We start from the raw sequence: 8,881 nt of genomic DNA on the forward strand, positions 1-8,881 counted from the left end.
AGACCAGTCATTACTAATGTATAGAATCAGAACTGATTTTAACAGTTGTTACAGAATCTTTGCGTTTGTATACATAAGATTTTGTCTTCTTCATGATCATTTATTTCTTTCCAATTTGGACTTTTTTTCTCAGTCTAATTGCTCTGGTTGTCTCCTGAAGTGTTGTGTTCAACAGAAGTGGTGAGAGTAGAGATCCTTATTTATTAACTAAACTGATAACTAAACTCTTGCTTCTGATCTTAGAGGAAAATAATTCAGTACTTTGCCATTGAATCTAATGATTTATGAGTTTTTCATTTATGGCTTTTATTATTTTGAGATAGTTCCCTTTTATCTCTAGTTTGTTGAGAGTTTTTTTTTATCATTAAAAATGTTGAATTTTGTCAAATGATGTCAATTTGTTCTTCATTCTGTTAACATGGTGTATTACATTGATTTATTTTTATAGGTGAAATCATCTGTGCATTCCAGATTAAAGTAAATGTTTTAATAACATGTTTAAAGAGGATCTTTTACCACTGTAATAATGTGATTTTCTTAATTGCAACTGTATATAAGTCTTAGTCTAAATCCTGCTTCTGATGGAACAGCTTATGTCTGACTTCAGCTATATTCTGATGATTAAGAAATCGTTGAACGTGTGTGTGTGTGTGTGTGTGTGTGTGTGTGTGTGTGTTGTGCAATAAATGAGAACAAATACAAAATACTAGTTGAAAAGGTAAACTCTCAAACCATACTCTATGAGTTAAAATTTTAACTCTTCTAAGAAGCTTACTAGTTTTTTGAGGTTGGACAGATATAGTTAGTATGTTTGTACCTCAGTTACCTGAACTATAAAACGTAAACATCAACAATAAGTGTCTCATATAGCCAACAACAAGGATACATGTAATTTTGGAATTGGCTATTGCATGCAATTTCATTGCTGAAATTAGTGTTAATTTTTAAAATAAATGTTTTTATTTTAGAATAGTTTTATATTTATAGCATAATTATGATGACAGTACAAAGAATCCCCACACTCTCCACATATAGCTTTCCCTATTATTAGAATCCTGTATTATTAGTATGGTACATTTGTCACAACTTAATGAACTAATGAATTAATACTGATACATTTTTTTAAATTAAAATCCAATATTTTTGGGGTGCCTGGGTGGCACAGTCGGTTAAGCGTCCGACTTCAGCCAGGTCACGATCTCGCGGTCCATGAGTTCGAGCCCCGCGTCAGGCTCTGGGCTGATGGCTCAGAGCCTGGAGCCGGTTTCTGATTCTGTGTCTCCCTCTCTCTCTGCCCCTCCCCCGTTCATGCTCTGTCTCTCTCTGTCCCAAAAATAAATAAACGTTGAAAAAAAAATCCAATATTTTTACTTTTTCTATCGCATAAATCTTAGTTTTACTCAATGTCCACATTCTTTTTCAAGATCTCATCAGGTTACCCCATTATATTTAGTCATCAGGTTTTCTTAGGCTACTCTTGACTGTGACAGTTTCTTAACTTCCATTGTTTTTTACCATCTTGACTGCTTTGAGAAATACTGGTGAGGTATTTTTTCTATAGCCCTCAATTTGAAATTGTCTGGTATTTTTTTCTCATGATTAGCCTGGAGTTAGGGGTTTTTAGGAGGAAGACCATAGAGTTAAAGTGCTATTTTCATTATATCATATGAAGGGTACATACATACTTTCAGGACGACTTATCACTGTTGACATTAACCCTGTTTCCTGTCTGGGTGGCATTTGTCAGATTTCTCCACAGTGAAGTTACTATTTCTCCCCCTTTTTCTATGCTACCCAGTTTGGAAGAAAGTCACTCTGTGCCACAGCCCACACTGAAGATATTTATGTTTCTATCTAATATTCTTTTAAAAGTTTCATTTATTCTGCCTGCAGTATGTTCCTTTTCTTCTTGTTTTGCATTTCATATTGTTTTAATATTTTATTATTTCATTTTATACCTAAATTGGTGGTTATAAACTACTTTACTATTTTATAATGTGCATGCTACAAATCACAGCACTCATCAAAAAATTATATATATTTTCATTATTAGTAATAAAATTTACTATCTTTACAACAATGCAAGGACCTTTGAAAAACTTTACATATGTTCTTCTATTTCTGTCATATGCATAAAATTATGTATGTGAGAGGGCAGTGGGGGTGGCTCAGTTGGTTAAGTATCTGACTCTTGATCTTGTCTCAGGTCATGACCTCACAGTTAGTGAGTTCAAACCCTGCATTAGGCTTCATGCTGGCAATGAAGAGCCTGCTTGGGATTCTCTCTTTACTCTCTCTCTGCCTCTGCTCTCCCTCTCTCTCTCAAAATAAATAAACATTAAAAAATAAAAATTGAAAAGAGACATATATACATTATATATATGTATACACACACACATATATGTACATATATATATTTAAAACTATCCAAAGAATTCTCTTAATATTTTTGAATATTGAGAGAAAACAAATTTTAAAAGTACATGGGAAAATCACTGTATAATACCAAAATGCTATATAGATATTTTTAATGTCCTATTAAATTAGGTAACTTGAAAGAAAATAGAAAATAATAATTCATAGTTTAAAAACCTGTTGAAAATGTCAAGTTTTTATTGTTCATTAAAGTGCCCTCCTTTTTTTTAATGTTTATTTATTTTTGAGATAGAGAGTGCCAGAGGGGAGGAGCAGGAGAGAGGCATACAGAGGATCTGAAGCAGGCTCTGTGTTGACAGCAGAGAGCCTGATGTGGGGCTCAAACTCATGAAGTGTAGAATCATGAATTGAGCTGAAGTTGGACATTCAACCAACTGAGCCACCAAGGCACCCCAGTAAGTGCCCTCCTTAACCTCTGTCATCCATTTAACCCATCCCCCCACCCACCTCATCTCTAGCAACCCTCAGTTTATTGTCTACAGTAAAGAATCTCTTAATGTTTGCTTCCCTCTCTTCTTTGTTTTCCCCTATAGTCATCTGTTTTGTTTCTTAAATTCCATGTATAAGTGAAATCATATGATATTTGTATTTCTCTGACTGACTTATTTCACTTAGTATAATATACTCTAGCTCCATCCACAATGTTGCAAATGGAAAGAGTTCATGTTTCTGGTAGCTGAGTAATGTTCCATTTTTTATGTGTGTGTGTGTGTATATATATATGCCACTTCTTTTTTATCCATTCATAAGTTCATGGACTTCGTGCTTTTTCCATAATTTGACTACTGTTGATAATGCTGATATAAACATCAGGGTGCATGTATCCCTTTAAATCAGTATTTTTGTATCATTTGGGTACCCAGTAGTATAATTGTTGGATCAATGTGTAGTTTTATTTTTAACTTTTTGAAGAATCTCCATACTGTTTTCCAGAGAGGATGCATGAGTTTGCATTCCCAACAGTTTAAGAGGGTTCCCCTTTCTTGGCATTCTTACCAACACCTGTTGTTTTCTTTGATGTTAATTTTAGCCATTCTGACTGGTGTGAAGTCATATCTCATTGTAGTTTTGATTTTTATTTCCCTGAGTTTTTCTTCTACTTAGTTGGCATAGATATTAGACTTTTTTTTCAAAGAAGCCTTAATTACAAGAATGAAAATGGTGACCCATTTACCACCAGGGATAATGGGTATATAAACAGAAACTTTAGAATAATATATTTCACCATACTCAAAAACTTCTGTGTGAAAGAGTGGATAGTTGTGACTAGGATCAGTTAAATATAATACAATTATTAAGTTATTGATAATACTTCTGTATCTATGGAGGAACTCTCTCAGATATAGACATTTCTTTTTCCAATGATAATTTGCAAGTTTTTTTGAGTTTTATTAATATTTTAGTTGCTTAATTGCAGGGTAATTATAAAAAAAAGTAGGTGAGTTACATCTATCTTTTTGAACATGCCAAAATGATATTGTTTCATAAAGATAAAGATTAGCTTAAAATTTTTAAGAATTAGTTCAGAAAGATAACTATTAGCTCAGGAAAAAATAAATAAATAAAAGATCAGCTTCAAATTCCATTATTCATGAGTTCAAAATAGTAAAGAGGAAATATATACAGGAAGAAAGAAAGTATAAACAAGAAAGAAAATGTGTAATTGAAATACTGATTTAAGGGGTGCCTGGGTGGCTCAGTCAGTTAAGCATATGACTCTGACTCAGGTCATGATCTCCCAGTTCTTGAGTGTGAGCCCTGCATCAGACTCTGCGCTGACAGTGCAGAGCTTGCTTGGGATTCTTGTCTCCCTCTCTCTCTGCCTCTCCCCTGCTTACTCTCTATGTCTCTCTCAAAATAAATAAAAATAAAACTTAAAGAAAATAGGTTTGTTTTTTATCAGAAAGGAAATTTTAATGTAGTAAGCAAGTTTAGTAAATATCATTGTATTTTCTGTTGGTAATGAAGACCTGATACTTTCAGAAATGTATCAAAAAGAAAAAAAAAGACCAAAAATATTCCTAATAAGAGGCTTCACAAGAAAAATATCAGCCCAAGTTCTATCCTTCTCAATCAGGAGAATTTGTCTCCTACACAAATCAGCAACCTCCCTCCAACACAAAAAAGCACTGCCATTTGCCTTGCAAACAGAACATAAAACATATGCCTTAGTTATTGAACTTGCACGTTAAGCGGAATTAGTGTAGAGCATATTTTAATACATTACTTCAGTACCCACTTGGTCTGGTTTACAATATTTGTTTGTAGATCCAGTTTTTGCATATTCCATAAGTATACTGAATAATAAACCATGTGTTGTCCCATTATTTTTTAAATGTCAGTTCTTGTAGCTCAAGCAAACCGTTAAGATTATAAAGAGCTCTCTTGAAAGAAATTCTCAGATGAAAATACATTAAGGAGAAGCTTAAAGTTAAACAAACCTAGCTATTTTTCACTAAAATGGTGGGATCAAAGTAGAATGTCAATTCTGAAGAGCAGCTCCATTTGTTTCCCCACGAGAAATGTCCAAACTTTTCTGGACTGACATAATTTTAAAACTAAGCCAAAAAAATATAGACCTTAAGATACTATGAAACTTGGAATAATGTCAGAGTTTATGGAATGGGAAATAGAATTGTTTTCTTTTTTCTTTTTAAAGGAACTGTAACTAATACATTTTAAGGGGAAAACAAAACAAACCAAACCAGAACTCTGAATATTGACAGCACTACCCTAGACTCTATGCACAGAACACCATGCAAGAATGAGTTACACGTCAGTAATATCATTATTAAAGTAATTGGCTAGGACTTCTACTTTCAGCTACAGAGCTCCTAAGTCAAAAATGTGTTTAAAAAAGGAGGGGAGGACAAGGAGAAATGGGTGTATGCATGATTCTATTATAGACATGATATTCAGCAGCATTAAAATAATACCTTCCACAGGGTCCTCCAAATTGGGTAAAACCTATCTTCCACTGTTAAACATGGGGAAGATGTTTAAGATGTTAAGAGAGTGGAACAAATTCATTTGTAACTACATTTCCCATATTTGAGTGACAAGCATGTTCAATCTACTGCTGTACATTAAGAATATGTTGTGAATACATATGAATAAAGCAAAATGAAAACAAAAAGCTAAATTATGAACCTTAATAACTGGAAAAACCATCTGTTTTAAAGCCAAATAGGTAGCATGCTGATCATAACTATATATGACATAATCTATAGAAAGAACGGCTAAGAAAACAATCTTCATTTGTTCAATACTTAGCTTGATGTTGTCCTAAGAAAAACAGTGATAATTCAATGAATGTATCATGCATACAACTAAAAAGTCCCCTTCTTGTTTCAAACTAATTTAAGTAACAATCTTCCCTGACAGATTTTCCTTCTGTGTCAAATAAACCTTCTATGTACAGGACCAATCTAAATCCTTCCTCCCCTTCAAACACTAGAAATTAACATCCAGGAACATTCTACAACAGAAAGTGCCTTAAGAAAGAGGATTTGGTGTCAGTGATATAACTGACCTGAGGAAGCTGGGGTGCTACTGACACTGATAGGAGCTAGTCAGGCAATGGTGGTTTGATTCTCCTGGGGTGTCCTCTAACAATTGCATGATCAGTCCATGCAGTGGTTTGCAGAACTCTGCATAGCCCCCTCCTGTGAGATGCAGAAGATAAAACACGTCGTGGCAGGAGATGGCACAATCCAAATGCATGAAGCTCCCATCAGTACCTAGGAGTTGAACATTGGCAAGCTTAGGCAGGGAAACCTTAAGTTGCTGGTTCACCCTTGTGTTCTTTTGCCTCAAAGGGTGGGGCTTCTCACCTAGAAGTAACAAACCCAGTGCAATGATTTTAGTCCGAAGCTTCCTTGTTTTGATAGATTGTATGATGGCCTCAATTCCCCCTGCCACTTCTGCCATATTTTCTTGGTTGTTTGTTTCTTCCCAGACAACAATGACCTTTGGTTTAATTTTCTCCAGTTCTTCATTCTTTAACCTTCATAAAACATTTCTTATTGTATCTCCGCCAATTCCAAAATTCAGTGCATGAAGTGGGGGGAAAATGCCATATTGTTTATTGCTGCATTAACTGCACCATGGAGTCCCCCACAAGCAATACAACAGGTTCACTGTCTTTACAGTCCAGGACAAATCCGTTGTGCCAAGACATCCATCTGTCATCCCCTTAAATGTCTTCTGCTGTATGTGGAATAGCTTCTGGGTTTGAGTCTCCTTGGCTCATTCTACACTCAGGCAGATGGTACATGTGGGTCTTTAATGGTTGAGACATCCGTGGGTGGTGCATCTGTAGCTCAATGGGTCCCAGGGGCCCTGCTCCAATGTGCCTGCCCTTGGGCCAAACACCAGCCGGAGCTGCTTCTCCTCTCCTCTTGACCATGACAGCAAAGGCAGCTTTTCTTGGACCCTCTTTTTTTTTTTTTTTTTTTTTTTTTTTGCGCAAATATGCTTCATTAAATGCTTTAAGTTTGCTTTATTTATTTATTTATTTTTCTATGATCCAGCTGAATGTTAGTGGGTGTGTTGTAGAGGGTAGATTTAAGGCTTAAGACTCAATTCCTTTATCTGACTTACAGAGATACGCATTAGTATTTGGCCGGGTTGCACAGAGGAGTGCAGACAATTAATCCACTACTAGTCATCATGTTTTACAAGAAAAAGAAACTAGCTATGTATTATAAAAAGGAAAATGTCTTCTTTCATAAACACCCATCTTACCTTTCTCATTAAAACCCAGTTTGTATGCCTTTAAGCAGACTAAGAAATACTCTACAAAGAATTAATTAGCATTAGTTGACTAACTGTAAACACACAACTTGGGTAACCTATTTTGTTGTAGATCCAAGAACATCAAACAAACAAACAAATAAATGAAAATAAATCAGCTACTATGCCATCTACCAAAGGAGACAGATATGTGAAGACCTGGCAATAAACACAATTAATGCTGTGAAGCAAAGTAAGTGACGATATAGGCAGAGGAAATGTAAGTCAAGGAATAGAAATTTATATATGTTATTCTCTCTTTTTTTTCAAATAAAATTCTTTCTCAAGAAAAACATGAGTTTGGATGCAATTAGAACATAAGGAAGAAATTGAAACAAATCTGGAAAGGCAGTTTGCTATCAGACAGTGGAAGATCCTGAATGCATATAAATGAGTTTAGATTAGAAAAGATCTAAAAGTTTGGTAAGGAGAGTGGTATGACCAAATATTACAGTATGAGCAAATATTTTCTTTTTTAGAAAGAAAAGTGTGGCTGGCATGTGGAATATGGTTTAGAGTGAGTAAAAACAAAAGTGAAAGACTAGTTCTACAAGCTCAGATGAGAGACAGTTGAAACTTGTATCAGGCAGTAGTAATATAAATATGACAATAAAATAGTGGGAGAAAAGAGAGAGTTAATGAAAAAGAAGCAGAAGGATAGGGCTTATTTACACAGACAGGAGGATCCAAGAAAAGCCAGAGGTTGGAGTGAAAATCAGAAAAGAAGAGAGAAGTAGGTAAGGGGAAAATGGGAAATCACAATTCATACCTCTCTGTTGTTAAGAAATTATTTTGAACCACCCTCAATTTTTTCTGAAACAAATGCTTCCAATTTGTCCTATGGGATGTTTTCACTATATCACACTTAGTTAAAATGTGAGCTTTTAGGGACTACAACATACAACACCGTTTTCAGAAGCTTTAAAGTCTAATAACTAAATTGTTTTCCTGAATTCAGACTTTTTTTTTTTTCCTGACCATACCATTAAGCACTACTGTAAAATTGGTTTTGTTATTAGCCTAGGGCTTCTAGTAAGCACTTTTACTTTTCTAAAGGGCGAAAATCACAGACCTTATGCCCTAAGTAATTGAGATATCAGTATAGCCTTAATTTTATTCATGGAGATTTACATTCAATTTCCATTAACCTTAATAGGAAGCCATTACCTAACTGGCATGGGTTATTGGTAATTCAGAAAAATTCAAGATAGACTTACTTCATGTGATATTTTTGTTGTTGTTGTTACGAATGTCAACAACTTTCATTTCAAACTAAGTATGCATCATGTTATCTACTCCTAAACAATTCTGCACATGGGCAAAACTAATCATCTTATAGGAAAATTGTAAAAGAGCATTGAATCCGCTAAGAATGTTAAAGTATCTTTTAAAAATGCTCAGTTCTTATAATTATTTTAAGAAATGTCTAATGATCTGGGAAGTTACCTAAGAGAGATTTTATCCTTGATATCTGAATACAGATTCAAAAAGCAAAACAAAACAACACAAAATATCAGCACATGTCAAATATAAAATTAAATACAAAGCTTTGCTGTTAATATTAGATTTTTAAATGTAACTTATGAATTTGTATAATTTGGGTGATGGAATTATTGAATTCAAATAATTAAGATTGGGGAGCAGGGGACGC

The 8,881-nt window shown here is 34.4% G+C and overlaps 1 pseudogene; it reads right to left on the minus strand.

Moving 5' to 3' along the window:
• Window positions 1-6,008: 6,008 nt before the first annotated feature.
• LOC125170895 (platelet-activating factor acetylhydrolase IB subunit alpha2-like) lies at window positions 6,009-6,688 on the minus strand (annotated as a pseudogene).
• Between the last annotated feature and the right edge of the window lie 2,193 nt (window positions 6,689-8,881).

Source organism: Prionailurus viverrinus, chromosome A1 (assembly GCF_022837055.1).
Source record: "Prionailurus viverrinus isolate Anna chromosome A1, UM_Priviv_1.0, whole genome shotgun sequence".
NCBI classification, from domain to species: Eukaryota; Metazoa; Chordata; class Mammalia; order Carnivora; family Felidae; genus Prionailurus; species Prionailurus viverrinus.